Source organism: Phalangium opilio, unplaced genomic scaffold (genome assembly GCF_054372755.1).
Source record: "Phalangium opilio isolate 3A_F unplaced genomic scaffold, DU_Popi_V2 ptg000082l_1, whole genome shotgun sequence".
Classification (NCBI taxonomy): Eukaryota; Metazoa; Arthropoda; class Arachnida; order Opiliones; family Phalangiidae; genus Phalangium; species Phalangium opilio.
Window position 1 is genome coordinate 5,943,447 of NW_028324189.1, and position 17,508 is coordinate 5,960,954.

At 37.4% G+C, this 17,508-nt stretch overlaps 1 long non-coding RNA gene across 1 annotated transcript; it reads left to right on the plus strand.

The window, feature by feature from the left end:
• Window positions 1-11,475: 11,475 nt before the first annotated feature.
• LOC149651187 (uncharacterized) lies at window positions 11,476-17,425 on the plus strand. The gene is made up of 4 exons (XR_016371110.1): window positions 11,476-11,783; window positions 11,848-12,067; window positions 15,852-16,741; window positions 16,808-17,425. It is a non-coding gene; the product is annotated as an uncharacterized LOC149651187 (long non-coding RNA).
• The last annotated feature ends 83 nt before the right edge of the window (window positions 17,426-17,508 follow it).

Below are 17,508 nucleotides of genomic sequence, written 5' to 3' on the forward strand. Positions count from 1 at the left end.
AAAGAAGCACTTCCGTACTGTCCAGTATGATATTTATGTTATAACGCGGGGGTAGTTAGAATTTACTAGTTCTGTCAGAATCACATGTCACCTTTGCTCTCTTCACTTCCTCATTTTCTGCTAAATTTAATTACCTTTTATAGTGTTAGGTGTAGTGTTAGTATTAGTATTAGTAGTAGTAGTAGGCCTAAAAGAAAACCAAGTTCTGTTAGGCTTAAATTTAAGACGTTTTTACCGAGGGCTATATTGAAGCTATTTTCGACTTGTCAGAAGGCTAAAAAACAGAAAGAAACACAAAGTAAGCTTGATTTCTCTTTAAACGAATCTCACGATAGTCATTTTATCGAAAATTCTGATGCACATGAAACCCCCTATAATTAAGAACCAGTACTCTATACTGAATGTAGTGATCAGCATCCATGGAGCAGCAATATAGTAAAGTTTGATAAAAAACGAAATAAAAGTCACGGGGTGGAAGAAAGAGCCTGAGGGGTATAGTGAAACTCTTTCAAGTAGTTCCTCGTGTTTCCGCGTCCGACAAAAACCTCTTTCAATCCCAGAGCTGAAAGAGAAAATCAATAATAAAAAGCGAGTAAAATAATCAAACTAACCTTACAAGGAATGCACTAGGACTTCAACTATATAAATGCCTATTTTATAAAAGAAATCTCAGTTTAGAACCCATGAAACGTTGGCCATACATAATTAACATGTTTAACTTGATAACAATGAATTTTCAACTTTTAACTAAACCGTAACGCAAATATCCTTACTCTGTAACCTAAGTACATCTTAGTCATTTTACCCGAAAGCTTTCAGAAAGCAAATCCATGAATATTATGTGGATGTCCGTATCATTACGAACAGCGGGGACTGTAGTGGAACAGATCAGATGAACAGTTTTTGAATACTTCGTCGCTGAGCTACTCGTGCAATCAGATAATTTGTGATACAAAATTCCGAACTTTATTGATATCTTTGCTCACTCATGGGTCGAGATTTCAATGCACAGAGAGGTGGTTACCGATAGCGCCCTAAACTAATTATTACCATTAAGCTTAGCAAGTTTTGATGGAAAGAAGAAACCGGGTAACACCGCGCAGGAAAACTCATTTAACAAGTGGGGAGAGAACTTGTAAACTCTACACAGAAGCGTTTGTACCCAGGTTTTCCACAAGGTACCACACTCCGGAATAGAACCCGGGACGCTCTTGCTGCTAGGCGAAAGTGCAAAAAACTTCACCACCCCATCACTTTGTATCTGATCTCCACAGAACGTACACACGTAAGGTTATCCAAAACTCTGTTTCCAAAAAATACGTGATACATAATCACACGTAGATAAGAACAACGATCTGTCATGTGCGGGGTTATTATTTTTACTAGGTCAGTATTTATAATTCTCTCGAGAAGCGTTTTACACGTAAGGCAGGATTGCTATCGAAGATTTATTGCGATGAAAACATATCAAAGATAGCTTATTATTTTTGGCTTGTTGTTTCACTCAGTGTTGTTTATAAAACGGTTGTTAACGTAGTTCGTATTTCATCGACTTCCAGACACTCAAGGGGTTTTATGTTCGCCACTAAAAGAGAACATGAAATCTCTTTGGCATTGCGATTGCCGCTTCAGACACAAAAAACAGTAATCGTAAAACTGTTAAGGCAATCTTATAAAATACAAAGGAAGTAGAGTTATTCTTATTGTTAATTGTTAAAAGAAGAGCTTAAATGTTTCCTGTTTTGCTAGAAAGACCACAATTCGTTGAAATCTTAAAAAAAAACGTTGGAACCTGTAGATAAATTTTGATTTATACGTAAAAAACACCAGTGAACTGCAAGAAAATGAATGTTGTATATTAATCACGGTTTGAGTAAACTGATTCTCAAGTTCATAATCTCGAAGTTCTATACCCAAAACCAACATATTGTTACGAAATATTCTCGCCTCAAGGAATAAACAACCTAGAGGAAATTAATCATAGCCTGTAGTGAGTCGGGGGCGTAAGGTTCACCATGGGAAAAATATCATATTGTATTATGGGATGGTGAGATTACCCAGTATCAAGTTTCATAAGAAGAGAAAAGGGATCCTTCTCTAGACAAAGACTAGGAAAGCAATAGTGCTACGTAGACCGAATTTTCCATGGTTGTGAAGAAATCTTTTCTTCTAGAAAAGATTTTCGATCTATCGTGAAGTTTACTTGGAGTGTGTAACGAGTTTCTAGACAAACATATTTAAGTCCACTGTCGCCAATAGAGCGTATTTTTACAAATATTCAGACCGTGTACTGTACCAAGAATGGAATATGTTCTACTCCAGTTAAGTATCATTTTCATATACTAACTTAATGCTTTCAAAATTAAAAATAAACTTCTATTTTCTGGGCAAGATTTATTTTCACCTTCTTTTAAAGCGACATTAAAAAGTCAAAATCCTGACTTTTACACTTTAATTTGTGACTAGATGGCAATGCCACAATTCGAAAAATCACTGAAAAGCAACATCTGATCGCATTAATTTCCATTGTAAATAACGTGTTTTTGCGAAAACCCTGTGTTGCCTCTACTTGACGATAAAAAACTAGAGTGGCAGGGCCTTTTTCGCTATATGCATCAGCCAGGGACGAATGAAAAACTATGGTAATTGTTGTCAGTAGACCCAACCAACAAATAAACAAGTTGGCTGGGTCCGTCTCAATTTAAGGGATAGGACCACGTGACTAAAAAGGTTACGTATAGCCCCATCTGATGTCATTGAGAGACGAAAATAAATTTATTTTTTTCTGATTGGACTATTCTCCACAGAGTCTGACTCTTGGGGTAAAAAAGGTTCTGCGCATGGCTACGCAGGTTATCCCTTGCCACAAGAGAATTGGTGGCTGCTCAAAAACAGTGCCGCGGTTTTATTTCCTAACCTCAAGAATGTCTGCAGTCATTGAGAGTCTGTCTATGTTGCTCTAGCATTCTACTGTCTTTGCAAACGATATAATGGGTCAAGCACAGAATTCGAATCAGGAACCGCGAAATAGATTCCGATAGGAGGGAAAAAACTATCGTAGAAAGTTTATCTCTGACGAACATCGGGATTGATGATCGAGGGGTTACACACCGAGATAATCAAGAGTATCGGCCTACATTATAAAAAAAGACAAATAGAAATAACTGAAAGTAAGTGAGAGAGGGTTGGATGAAATCTTCCGTAGTGACCAGTATGATGTTTACTACGACTAGCATTACTTTCATTCTAGTTTCTTTTGTCGACCAGTAAGCGCTCTAATTTAATAATACGTTACTTTTTCCTAGGCCTGTGCGAGTACTCGAAATTTTGGAAAAATGTCATTGAACATTTTCGAATCAAAATAGCCCACCCATTATGGACTATTTGTATAAAAATCTTGAATAATTGTTGAAAGCTAGTGACATCAGGGTCTGTAAAACTTCTGTTTAAGCTAGGTTGTTTTGAAGTTTTTTTGCTATATAAAATTTCTTGGTGTAAATGTGGAATGAAACCCTTAATAGAACATTTTCTACGGGGTAGGGACAGGGTATAGAGACAGGGTTATCCATCTTCTTTAAACTTCAGGATAAGAGTAGCTTCCGGTTAGAGAGTAGAAAAACGATTGACAACTTATGGACGACAGCTATTTTTTCACACAAAAACGATGGATGAGTATAAAGTTTTATAAAGATTACACAAGCAAATGTCACGAAGATTCAGATAAAAATCATCTAATTTTGCTACTTTAGCTAATCTATCTGGCGTTGCCAGGGTGGGTGATTCCCAAAGTATTCAGTTTTTCGACGCATTTTTGCCCGATTATAAATATATTTATGATTTTATACCTTAAACAATGCCACTCAGCTAGACGCCTAGAGACAGTGAGATTATTTGAAACACGAGACAACTAGGCCAATTGTTAGTCCCCAAACCCTTAGGGTCGTATCTTCAGAACCGGAAACGGCGAAGAGACCATTAGGGGTGAATGTTAGGCACGTTATGGCTCCACTATGTCCTTCGAGACTCGTGGTCATTTCACCCGTACTAATTTGCTAAAATTTTGCACAATGACTTAAAACTACCTCGCGGCATACGCGTTTTACGATAATGTTATGTCAAATTTGTCTATTTATGTTTTGGGAAACATTTTCAGGGCTTGGCTAAATTCTGCGATGATAAATTCGATGTGATGGAAGTTAACCACAAGGCTACCAACATCTTTCCTATAAATTTATGTGCCTAACTCGTGTTTAAATGGCCAGCAACTAAGGTGGACGTAGTAGTATGTTCTTTTTATCGCAGTCACCTCGCTGAGCGACTATGTAAGTCTAAAATTTTCCTTGTACGCTGCATGGACTTGTTAGCGTTTTCCAGAAATGCCAACTTGGACCGCTGAATCAATTATTTCTTTCTTGTCAAAGGGATTTCGACGGCAATTAGAGGAAGGCCTACCCCGATGGCAGACGCGGAATTTTCCCTGAAAATCCCATTTTTTTTCCACCCAATGTGAAACGCGAGGTTTTACCAGCGTTGTTCCGTCAAAGCCCGAAGGCGATAACTAAGGAGAGCGTCTTTTAGTATGTTCTAGTTATTTCGTTGAAGTCGCGCGAAGCTAAAAGTCCTTTTAAATTTCCTCTTTAACTCAAAGCTTTCAATTAACTCGTAGAAATTGAACCTCTCTTCTCAAACTGAAACAAGCAACGAATCAAAGCCGTGGCGTATCAACATGCAATGTTAAACGTCGCGGGAATGAAAGTAGTTCTGGCTAGGTTCAATTGAACAAGCGTATGGGGTTTGACTTGAAAAGAGGCATTGCTCATTAGCCGTTCCGTTCTTAAAAGACGTACAACCCAAAAAGGCTTACAAGAAAAAATATAAGAAAAAAAATGGTGCTGTTACATCTCCTCTTCCAGCTTTTCTCCTTTTAGTATCATCGGTGAAACTTAGTGTCATAAGGGGGAGGCCCAAAATCCCCCGTAATTCGGAAGATCAACCTTTTAGCGAAATACAAAGTTTAAACTGTACATTCATACATGTCGTTTTAAACTATATATTTTTTTTTAATAAAATCTACAAAGTTATAATTAGAAGATTTAAATTTTTAATTTGTCTTAAAGGGATTAAATATTTCCTTTAGTCTCTTCTCTTTGGATTGGAAGCACGGATCTTATAAAACCTATCGGGAAAGGAAAGGTTGCGGTAAGCTAAATTAGGATTCAATTATATTAAGGTAATTCCAGATTTCACAGGACTATATAAAGGTAGGCTAGCGCGGGTGGGACGAATGTTAATTTCAAAGTCACAAAAGGACACTTAAACCTATAATCACAAGCAACATTAACACCGAAATTCAATGGATATTTTTTTAAAATATATTTTCCATGTTGTTTATAACGTCTAGCCGTCGTTTAAAACCTTTTGTTCATTGCGCCAATTTGTAAGGGTGACTATTTTCGTTAGTTGTGGGATAAGAGTGGTTTAACACATCACTGTCGCCATTAATCTTCAAAGTTCAAAAGCCTCTATATGTTAAGCGTCCATAAAATTAATTAGGTTAATCTCACATTAGCTTGCCCCTTACTCACCTTTTCACATTCTACAGTTTTTTTTTTCAACAATTTTTTTAAAGGTGAATGAAACGCGTATAAAACTAATGGGATCTTGCGACACCATGGACTAAAATTCTAAAGGGGACTGGCGAAGATGTAATAGTTTTTGCGTCTGAAGAGCCTTGATCTTAGCCAAATACATCTCATTATCTCCCATCACGAATAATCTTGATACGAGAAATATCGTGATCCTCCTAGCTTTAAGCTGGGCTGCGAAATTTAGAATGTCCATACATTTCGAGTGTCATTGGTATTCCAGAAAACAGCGGACGTTATTTACATCTACCCAACGTGCCTAGTTTCAAACTATGCTGAATGACCTTGACATACTAGAATCCTAATATCACCATGTTCTTGAATTTTGTGGTTTTCGTATCTACAAAGAAATCACACAGTTGTCTTATCCCCTATAGGGTTTATAAGATCCATGGTTGAACCTATATTATTGAAGCCAGAGCTGAGCATCCGGCCATATCGAATGCAAATTATGTCATTAATATAGCTCTCCGGTTTAGGGTTATATATGTCGCCGGTTTCGTGCGCTTGACTAACCCTTACACTCTGTCATAAGACAGGAAACCCATTACTCAATGCTAACCCTGTCAAAAATAAGAAAAACAAGACTTTGCACATACACTGCAATGCAAAACCGTATTCAGTTTTCGGTTTTTTAACCACAGGCGTCTAAATCCGGAAGAAGTAGAGGCGAGGTAGGAGGAGCTTAAAGTCAATTTAAGTTCCGCCTTTTTCTGACAAGCACGCATTCAAATTTATAGCCCATATTTACGAGCACGTTGGTTGTGTTTTGTTTCATACAGTTCAGATTTTGGAAAATGCGTCCATGAAACCATAAGTTCGTAACAAAAGTATATAGAAATAAAAACAAAAAGAACACTTCGTTGAAACTTGTGTGCGCCTTGTAATATGAGAAGCCCTCCTTTATCCCAGAATAGTATCGACCCCTTCTGCGTATGACTACCTTCCCGGCCATATTGTACCAGATGCTAGCTCTAGTACCAAAAATTAACGTTTGGATCGCTAGCTTCATGTACTACTTTCTATAAACATATGCCGCCAAGTATAGCTTTTCCCTAATTGGTAGGTTCCTGTAGGCGGATGTTCAGAGGGTAGTTTGCTTCTCAATTTACATGTCGTCTACAGCCAATGGCAGGGAATTGTTAATGAAGTGTACTTTTGGTTTTTATATCTATACACTTTTGGTTCGTAAGATATGTTCCATAAGTTTATCACTGGTTACTGAGAGCTTGTCACGAAGTGTGAAGTATGTGAAACGTCATAGATTCTCGTAAAGCAACGCCTGCTGAAGCGGTGTCAAAGGCTTATTACAGACTAAATAGGAAGATGGACTGCAAAATCGAGTCAATCCTCGTGTCGATTTTTATCATTAAATGTGCAAATAGGTTCTATTCGAACAATAACCGAAGTAAAATCCCCTTTAGCTTCACTTCTGAATGATAAAGCAAAGGTAGTCACACTGCATTTATCTTTGCTACATTCCCAAATAAGAATTCAAAACTTTCTATTCGAGGGATCTACTTTTTGAAACTCTTCCAGACGGTTAGAATTACTTTTTCAAGGAACCGTCTCGAAGTTAAGCTTCCACTCTGGTCTCTTTTAATTTAATCCGCAGCATTGGAGTAAGGGTTGGGTAACTTGATTGCTGAAAATAACCAGTAAAAATCGATAAGATAGAAATAGAATGAGAAGAAAGACTGAGCTTTTCCGATCGCCAGAGAACTGACTGCTTTTTGTATATAACCAATCACATCAAATTATCCCTTTTCTGTCCGTTCTTTCTTAGTCCGTCCAAAAATTCGCGTTCCTAATCAATTGATTGCTGCTACTGCGGGTATTTCGGTCAGTCTGGAGTGCAAGGTCGAGGCTTCGCCTCAACCTTTGACCTCTTAGGAGTGAAGGGCTTCTAAAGCCACGTTCGCACTTACAATTGAAACCGGGTTGCAGCGATTCACCACATTTCCAAAGTCAAGTCTGAACACAGAGCTCTTATTATCGAGAAACTAGTTACTATTTCTTGAAGTTGCTCGAGAATCACTTGAAACGAGTTAGGACTCTGTAGTCCAGTTTGTGACGTCATTTCCCTTTCTTCCATGACACAAGCATGTGACGACTCTTTTTCTACTGAGAATAAGAACTTTTCTATCTACTCAAGGCAGGGTTAGAATTAAAAAAAAGAAACCAGCCCAAAAAAACCCATGGGTTTTATTGGGTTTTAAAGCAATTGGCCTAGGACGGAATTAGAATCGAAATAGAAAGTCTTCTATTTGCAGACCACAACTTTAAAAAGCAAGACACAAAATATGGCACAAATATAAATATATATAAATAGCATAGCAACGAAAAGTCTGACACTCTGTGAGGATTTCCCCTAAACAACTTCCTAATTGTCAATACTTCAATGGAAGCGATCCCTAGCGAGACAAAGCTAATAGATGTAAACATCCAAACAGTGATATGGTTTCTGAGTTGCCCGTGGGAACAATCCTTCTTTGATAAAGAGGGAATACTGCAATGACAAGTACAATCCTTCTTTGATACTGCAATGACAAGTGTCATACTAATTCTTGTTACGTTACTCATGATACATGAAAATAAAACATTCTCTTTTTAAAGAAAAAACTGGCTTTAAAATGTCGTTTACAGATCGTAAAATCCCCTTATGAGCGCGGGTCCTCCATTCTTGTCAGAGAAAATAAGTAGAAAAAGGAAAAGCCTATACCCGCACCGGTAATTACATCATTAATAACTAGGGTTTAAGACATCCCGTTCCTAGGTAGCAGGTATTAACGATAAATCAGGCATTCTGAATATGTTTTGTTTCTTTCATATGCGAGTGTATACGAGACAGTTAAACCGAGAAGCGAAAAAATTCCTCGTAACGTGTCAAATAGGCTCAAAGAATTTAAGCTTTAGTCGCAAGCACCATATAGTTCGGATAGGAATGCTAATTTATAGGCAAGCATCGTTACTTTTTTTTCAACAGCGTATAAAGACTATGACGCTATGTCCCCATAAGTAAAACAGGCACAGTTCTTAGTACAATTTTACTTTAAATTATCGTAGCCAAGCGTCACACTTATCTGCATATTTAAAAATAAACTTGATACTAGATATTGTAGTTTACCAAACTGCACAACCAAAGATATGTTAGGTTTGGATAGGTTTGACTGCGTTATAGGTTAGGTTTGGTTTGGTTACACCAAAGAGGGTAGAAAGAGGGGGAGTTGAAGCTAACGGCTTTGGCACTTGAGGCTATTTGGGTGTTCTCGCTTTTCTACTTTATTTATTTGTTATATTTCCCTCCTAATATCCGGGCAGAGAAAGATGCGCGCGCACACCGGAAGCTTAGAGGTAAACTTTCAAAGCGAGAACACTCCAGGCAAGCCTTCTACTCCCCCTCTTTCTACCCTCTTTGGTTACCCTGTGATTTGAAAGCATACCTGAAGTAACATATTAGAATATTAGGTCTGTTTGTATGTTTACGATTATGTGTGCCACAAAAGTGAAATTTTACCCAATTTTCTACCAGCCTTTAAACTGATCTTTTGGACAATTAACGCTAACCCATATCATATTACAAGTGGATAGCTTCAAACAGTACTTCGTAATTTTGAGTCATTGGGCTGTTTTATGTATGAAGGGCTTCTATTCCAATACGTTTTCCTTGTCTAAAACATATATCCTAGAATGAAAAACGAGAAAACCTCTAATTACGCAAGGGAATTTTCAAAAAAAGAGAACTTGAGTATATAAACTGGTACCACCATCACTCTGTGATTATAAAAAATTTACTAAGCAATTAAAAAAATGTTGTTTCCCATGCACGCCGCAGTGAAAATATGCTTCGTTTTGAAAACCTTCTCGCGTGTACCACGCCATCAATAAGACATACTTATGGGGTTCGTGCATAATAGATTTATGATACGAGCGTATACTTAAGCGCTTGCCATTAAAGCTTATGTTAAATCGATATTTTTGAAATCTTTTTATAAAGGTACGGCCAACCCGGGAATTGAATCGATGAAAGTGACTTGAGCTCAAAAGTTACTCGAGAAAGAAAATGGAGAAGACGTTGATGAAAAAATTTAACTGCCGGAAGAAAGAGATAACTATCAAGAAGACAATGAAGTTGACAGGATTTTGATATACGGAGCAAATGAATTGATATTTATCAAACTAATAATATTTCAAATTTCGTAAAGAAGAAAATCAACCTAAAATCAAGGCACTTGTACAGGACTACAGGAGGAGTTTTCATCCTTTAGTTCATCTCTAAAGTGTCGGGGATAGGGGGAGGGTACCTCTCTATCTGTGGGGTCGGATACTTTTGAATTTTTATCTGTGGGGTCAGACACTTCTGATTTTATTTAGGGTCTTTGAATTTTTTTCTTTTTATTTGTGTGCTAATTAAATAGATAACGATGTGGCAGCTATTACGAGCCCTTGGGTCGACTTGTATTATTCTAAAAAGGGTTCAAGCTTTAAGAGTCGATAAAGTTTTTATAATAAAAATTAATTTCCAATGTCAAAATTGTAAAATCAGTACTTAAAACCGTTGTCCAACATAAAGAACCCAACCCCATCCTCCTTGTCCAAAATATGCCTTTTTAGAAAGTATTAGATTATACAAGATTGTACCAGATTGTCTAGCTCATAATTAAGCCACATCCTTTACGTACTTTCGCTATCCCAACTACAATAAATATACTTCTAGTGAATTATCCCTTAAAGGGAGGATGAAGTGGAAAATCAAGTCATTTTATATCGATTCTTCTTCTAAATATAGGACCAGTCTGCACAGACAAACATTAAGGAAATACCTCCGAATGATTTTAAAATTACAATTAGGTTCAGATCTTAAGGATAAATTTAAATAAGTACCTCCGACCAATTGCATAACGCCCTGCCTTTTAATTAACAAAATTATCGTGGCAAATAAAAATTACCTTGGGTCTAATGTACTCTTGAGGTTTAGTTTTGTACCGATAAGGCGATTAGTTTTACTTCAAGAAACCAAGGAACGCTTTTGCTGTAACGTTTGAAGCTAGCGCACATCTCGGGGAAACTAACCTTAGTATTATCAGAAGTATATAACGCTTCTCTTCGAGAGAAGTGTACCACAAAGCGGGGTAAGTGTAACGTCATTCTTCCCAACACAGGAACATTTGTAGCAAGGTTACTAAACCGAATCACATTCGCGATAAATAGTTCCCTCATAATTTCTTTATTAGCGTTTAACTATTGGGCAAAACGTGTTTGCGGATTTTTGTCCCACCCCAAGTCGAGGTTTGTTGGTTGATTGCTGGGGATTTAGTGCCAAACAATTATAAAATTCACCTTACGGTGCGATGCCCACCTGAAGTTTGATGAGCGTGAAAGCAAACAAAAAGGGTGAGTATGGGAAGAGGATACAGAGTGTCATCCTTCTTCAATTATCCCCTTCTGGTATTATTGACCATTGTAATTACTGGAGGGAAGACTCGCATCTCTCGCGATTGAACCATTTTAGGTGGAATTTCTGATAGCATTTTGACGTGTATTGCAACCCGATTATTCTTTTAGGACACCCTATTTATGGGGTGGCTAAACCTATAGCATCTTCTTTCTTCATTACTATTTTTATATTACTAATTTTCTAATTAAGAACAGCAATAATTAGGCCAAAAATAAATAAAGATTTTGGAATATATTACACTTTTCATTTCAGAACTTTTATTTGATCTAGATCAACCACGTAAAACTGGTTCCCATGTAAAATTAATTAAGTTTCATAGGAGTTGATCTAATTATTATGATTTCAGGTTTCGACCTATAAGACAAACATGTTTATAGGGTGGTTTTTCCAGCTATAGGAATCCATAAACTCCAGTACCACTTTTTAAAAGTGGAGAAAATCGTTTTGGGCTGTTTAGAAGACATTAGTAAATTATAATTAACTAAATTATTAATTATATTAGAAAATAGAAACAATAAAATTGAAACGCACGCTCCCGCCATATTTTGAAGTCTGCCTAACTTCAGCAGCGCCATCTAGCGGTCCGTGTTTGCAGCCAATAAACCTATTCATTCTGGGTTCTTTTTGGGGTCGTTTTCCGTGAGAACTGGACGCTGTGATTTTCTGTCCGATCTTTGCTGGTAAATATTTTGATTTTATTTATATTTTAAGGGTTAATTTGGATTAAATACCAATGTTTTATAGCTACCAATCGGAAATTAAGCGTTGCAAGTGGAAAATTTATGCTTAACCGTGCCAAATACGTTTGTTAATTACGACCAAGGCTTAGTATCCGGGACTGCCATCATGTGGTTACTACGACCAAGGCTTAGTAGTATCCCATCATTCCCATGTCTTTTGAGAAGTTGGTCGGAAGCTTCAAGCTGTTGCCTCTTTCGGTGGTGGCTACAGAGATACTTTCCAGGTAAATATTTTATTTATATATTAAGGGTTAATTTAGATTAAATACCAAACTTTTATCGCAACCGAATGGAAATCAAGCCTTACAAGTGGAAAATTTATCCATAACCAAATCGTTAGTCCTAACCTTACAAAATTTCCCATCAGCCCTAGCTTAGCCGTCCCCTTATTTTCATTGCGGCCAAAATATAAAACGTGTCAATGAATGTCGTGACTGAGGTGTACAAATAGACCACAATCTAAAATTCCATTCCCATATTCAAAAAATCTGTGGTCGTGCCCGAGGCTTAAGTGCCACTGTCAAAGAAAATTTGCCGGGAATCACAACCGAACTTCTTACTAGACTTTACCACAGTTACATTCGCCCTATCCTTGAGTTTGGTTGCCAGATCTGGAAACCCCATTGCGCTATCGATATTAAGTATCTAGACAATATCCAGGGTTGTCTCTCCCGAATCCCAACCAGACTCAGACACCTACCAAGAGAAGTAAGATTTTCTACTCTTGGTTGGTCTTCGCTAACAACGCGTCGCAAATATTTTGACCTTTTAAGCTTGTTCAAAATCTTAAACTCCCCTAATCAAACTTATTTTTCTGATGCCCCCTCTCTCGCTCCCACAATGGGTCATGGTAAAAATTTATTCCACCGATAAGCCCGTAAAAACCAGCTTAAGCACTCCTTTTTTCGTAGATCGGTCCCCATCTGGAATTCACTTCCCCCCGAGATTGTATCACTAAAATCTATTGCCCAATTTAAGTCAGCACTGAAACAGTACCTAAAATTATAATGCCCCGTATGTGCCTCTATGTTCTTCGGAGCTGTAAGGTTTTCCCATAAACCCTAGCTCGACAGGAGTCAAAAAAAAAGTGGAAAATAGTGTAACCTTCCGTAGTAATTAGGGAACCTCCTGAGTTTCTACTCCAGGGGTGTAAGGTTACAATAGGTTTGTTAATTACGACCTTTGTTTGTAGAAAACATAGCCTTAGTTTATTTTGGGGAGTTGTAGTAAAATGGCAAACAGTATTCGTGATTCACTGTTATGTCGTACTTATTCTAAATATTTTAAATTAATATTATTAATTACGCATTGAAATTATTCCCTGTTTTACTATTCAATCTTTTTAGTCGGTTTAAAAGTAATTCAAAGTGATTATTTAATTGATATTTCAAGATTGGGGGTCGAGTAAATAGGGGCCAACTAATTGAGGAAAGTGTTCACTAACATACCTCCCTCCATAGGAATAGCATTACACTCAACTTTGGAGGCTCATAACTCTGGTTCTACTAGAGATTCCTTTAGTATGTTATAGTCCTATTTGCCCCCCATCCAAAAATACTTAGGACTTGGGATTAAGACAAACAGGGGCCGAGTAATTAAGTAAAACGTTTACAAACATACCCCCTCCATAGGAATAGCATTACACCCAACTTTGCAGGCTCATAACTCTGGTTCTACTAGAGATTGGGAGATGCCCTTTGAGTATGTTATAGTCCTATTTGCCCCCCATCCAACCATACTAAAAAACTTGGGGATCGAGTAAGCAGGGGCTAAGTAATTGAGGAAAATATTCACAAACGTACCCCCCCCCTTCATAGGAGTAGCATTACACCCAACTTTGCAGGCTTATAACTCTGGTTCTACTAGAGATATGGGGGTGTCCTTTGACTATGTTATAGTTCTATTTGTCCCCCCCCATCCCACCATAACTACACCCAACTTTGAAGGCTTATAACTGTGGGTCTACTAGAGATATGGGGGTGTCCTTTGACTATGTTATAGTCCTATTTGCCCCCACCATAATTACACCCAACTTTGAAGGCTCATAACTGTGGGTCTACTAGAGATATGGGGGTGTCCTTTGACTATGTTATAGTCCTATTTGCCCCCCATCCAACCATGCTAAAAAAACTTGGGGATCGAGTAAGCAGGGGCTAAGTAATTGAGGAAAATATTCACAAACGTACCCCCCCCCCTTCATAGGAATAGCATTACACCCAACTTTGCAGGCTTATAACTCTGGTTCTACTAGAGATATGGGGGTGTCCTTTGACTATGATATAGTCCTATTTGTCCCCCCCCCAATCCCACCATAATTACACCCAACTTTGAAGGCTCGTAACTGTGGGTCTACTAGAGTTATGGGGGTGTCCTTTGACTATGTTATAGTCCTATTTGCCCCCCATCCAACCATGCTAAAAAAACTTGGGGATCGAGTAAGCAGGGGCTAAGTAATTGAGGAAAATATTCACAAACGTACCCCCCCCCCTTCATAGGAATAGCATTACACCCAACTTTGCAGGCTTATAACTCTGGTTCTACTAGAGATATGGGGGTGTCCTTTGACTATGTTATAGTCCTATTTCCCCCCACCCATCCCACCATAATTACACCAAACTTTGAAGGCTTATAACTGTGGGTCTACTAGAGATATGGGGGTGTCCTTTGACTATGATATAGTCCTATTTGTCCCCCCCCAATCCCACCATAATTACACCCAACTTTGAAGGCTCATAACTGTGGGTCTACTAGAGATATGGGGGTGTCCTTTGACTATGATATAGTCCTATTTGTCCCCCCCCCCCAATCCCACCATAATTACACCCAACTTTGAAGGCTCATAACTGTGGGTCTACTAGAGATATGGGGGTGTCCTTTGACTATGTTATAGTCCTATTTGTCCCCCCCCAATCCCACCATAATTACACCCAACTTTGAAGGCTCATAACTGTGGGTCTACTAGAGATATGGGGGTGTCCTTTGACTATGATATAGTCCTATTTGTCCCCTCCCCCCAATCCCACCATAATTACACCCAACTTTGAAGGCTCATAACTGTGGGTCTACTAGAGATATGGGGGTGTCCTTTGACTATGTTATAGTCCTATTTGTCCCCCCCCAATCCCACCATAATTACACCCAACTTTGAAGGCTCATAACTGTGGGTCTACTAGAGATATGGGGGTGTCCTTTGACTATGTTATAGTCCTATTTGCCCCCCATCCAACCATACTAAAAAACTTGGGGATCGAGTAAGCAGGGGCTAAGTAATTGAGTAAAATATTCACAAACGTACCTCCTCCCCCTTCATAGGAATAGCATTACACCCAACTTTGCAGGATTATAGCTCTGGTTCTATTAGAGATATGGGGGTGTCCTTTGACTATGTTATAGTCCTATTTGTACCCCCCCAATCCCACCATAATTACACCCAACTTTGAAGGCTTATAACTGTGGTTCTACTAGAGATACGCGGATTTTTGCACACACTAGTGGACAAGGTCCAATAAATTTTCTAGTCAAAGGAGGGGACACATGTTCTATATGAAAGTTTTCTTTTTCCGGCCCTGTGGGTGTCAAGCCCATTAGTTTTCACCGTAACAGCCCCATTTGTGTAGTTACAAGTTAGTCGTATCGAAATGGCTTCTTGGATAGAATTTAGAAGTTTATTTTGGCACACAGTATTCATGATTCACATTTATGTCATACTTATTCAAAGTATTTGAAATTAATCTAATTAAATTTTTCTAATTATTTGCGCATTGCATTTATTCCTGGTTTCACTATTCAATCTTTTAGTCGGTTTAAAAGTAATTCAAAGTGATTGTTTATTTGATAAATATTTCAAGATTGACCCTAAACCGTATTAATATTTATCTTTCTAGTTATGTTAAATGATTTATTTGAAAGTGGAATTAATGTTATTCAAAATGCTTGTGCCATTTAAGCTGATAATACTTTTAATTTCGTATTAGATTGTTTGAATTTAACAGATTTTACTTTTTTTAGCTATTATCTGTTTCCAAAGGAAAAATTTATGTTGAATTCTAGAACGAATTATTAATATTTGACAAAATACGCCCTATATTAATCAGGTCAATAAACCCATTACAATTCATTCTACACTTTGATTTTATCCGTTGAAACTGAATCTCACTAGGAAAACAATTTTGACATTTTTGGCTCTCAGTGAAGTAATTAAATCTTATTAATAGTAATTTTAGCAATATTAACAATTCCATTCTCAATTCAGGTCTACACTTTGATTTTATCCGTTTAAAGGGAATCTCATTAGCGATTTAGACTATTTCGACAGCCTGTCAAACATTGTAGGCAATTATTGGGGTATTTAGTTTATTATTTATTATTATATTTACTCTTAGAAGGAAAGTGCTTGTGTCCTTGACTTGTTAGGGATTTTTTTTCGCCAGGACATGAATAAAATGCTGAAATATGGAATAGGTGAAAACTGGTCCTAGCCCTCCCTTTTAAGAATAATGAACGTAATCAGGATTCTAAGGGTGAGATTCCCTTTGCGGTATTAAGGCATCTAGTTTATGATTTAATTATAAATATTTTTAGGGGAAAAGCGTTTTGCAACTCTTTGAGGGAGTTTTGTAGGATCTAAATAAATTTATGATTTATGTTTAAGGTAGAAGGTTGCTTGTACGCTTTGTCCTTTAAAAGTAAACACGATTTTAAGCGGGTTTCCAATAAACAAAGCCTTTATTATTATTATTATTATTAGATCAAGGCTTAGGTTTTTATGGTATTATTTTACTTCCCTATACTAAGGTATTTAGTTTAATGTTACGCGGGTGCTATTAATGTCAAATATTAATAATTTGTCTTCTGCCCGAACATCAAGCAAGAATATTCAAGTGGATTTTCATATTAAGGTATTTAATTTGAAGTTATGTATGTGCGATTTTCTCCGAATAATAGTAAGAATTTCTCTTGCGCAGGAACATTCTCTCGGGTGCAGGACTTCTATCATCGAGTGGAGGACTTCTATCATCGAGTGGAGGACTTCTATCATCGAGTGGAGGACTTGACTTCTATCATCGAGTGGAGGACTTGACTTCTATCATCGAGTGGAGGACTTGACTTCTATCATCGAGTGGAGGACTTGACTTCTATCATCGAGTGGAGGACTTCACTTCTATCATCGAGTGGAGGACTTGACTTCTATCATCGAGTGGAGGACTTGACTTCTATCATCGAGTGGAGGACTTGACTTCTATCATCGAGTGGAGGACTTGACTTCTATCATCGAGTGGACTTTCATTGGAAATCCCACGCTAAGGACGAAGTTTCCTGGTTTTGGGGGCTCCACAGCGGGCCTTAGTTTAAATTTAATAATTCCCGAGTAAAATAGGGACTTGTTAAATTTAAATTGGGCTCGCAAGGCTTACTTTGGGGGTGGTAGCTTAAGTTTAAATTTAAAGTTTCGATATTGGGGAAGGAACAAAAACAGTCGAAAAACACTTAGGGTAGTTTTTTTGACCTATTTCTGCATATTTTTTATAAATTTTTAAAAAAAATTGATTTTTTTTATAAATTTTTAATAAATAATGAATTTTTTTATATAAAAAATTTTTTTTTAATGATTTTATTTTCTTAATTTAATGTTTTTATTAAGTAAAAAGCTGAAAAAAAGGGGTCA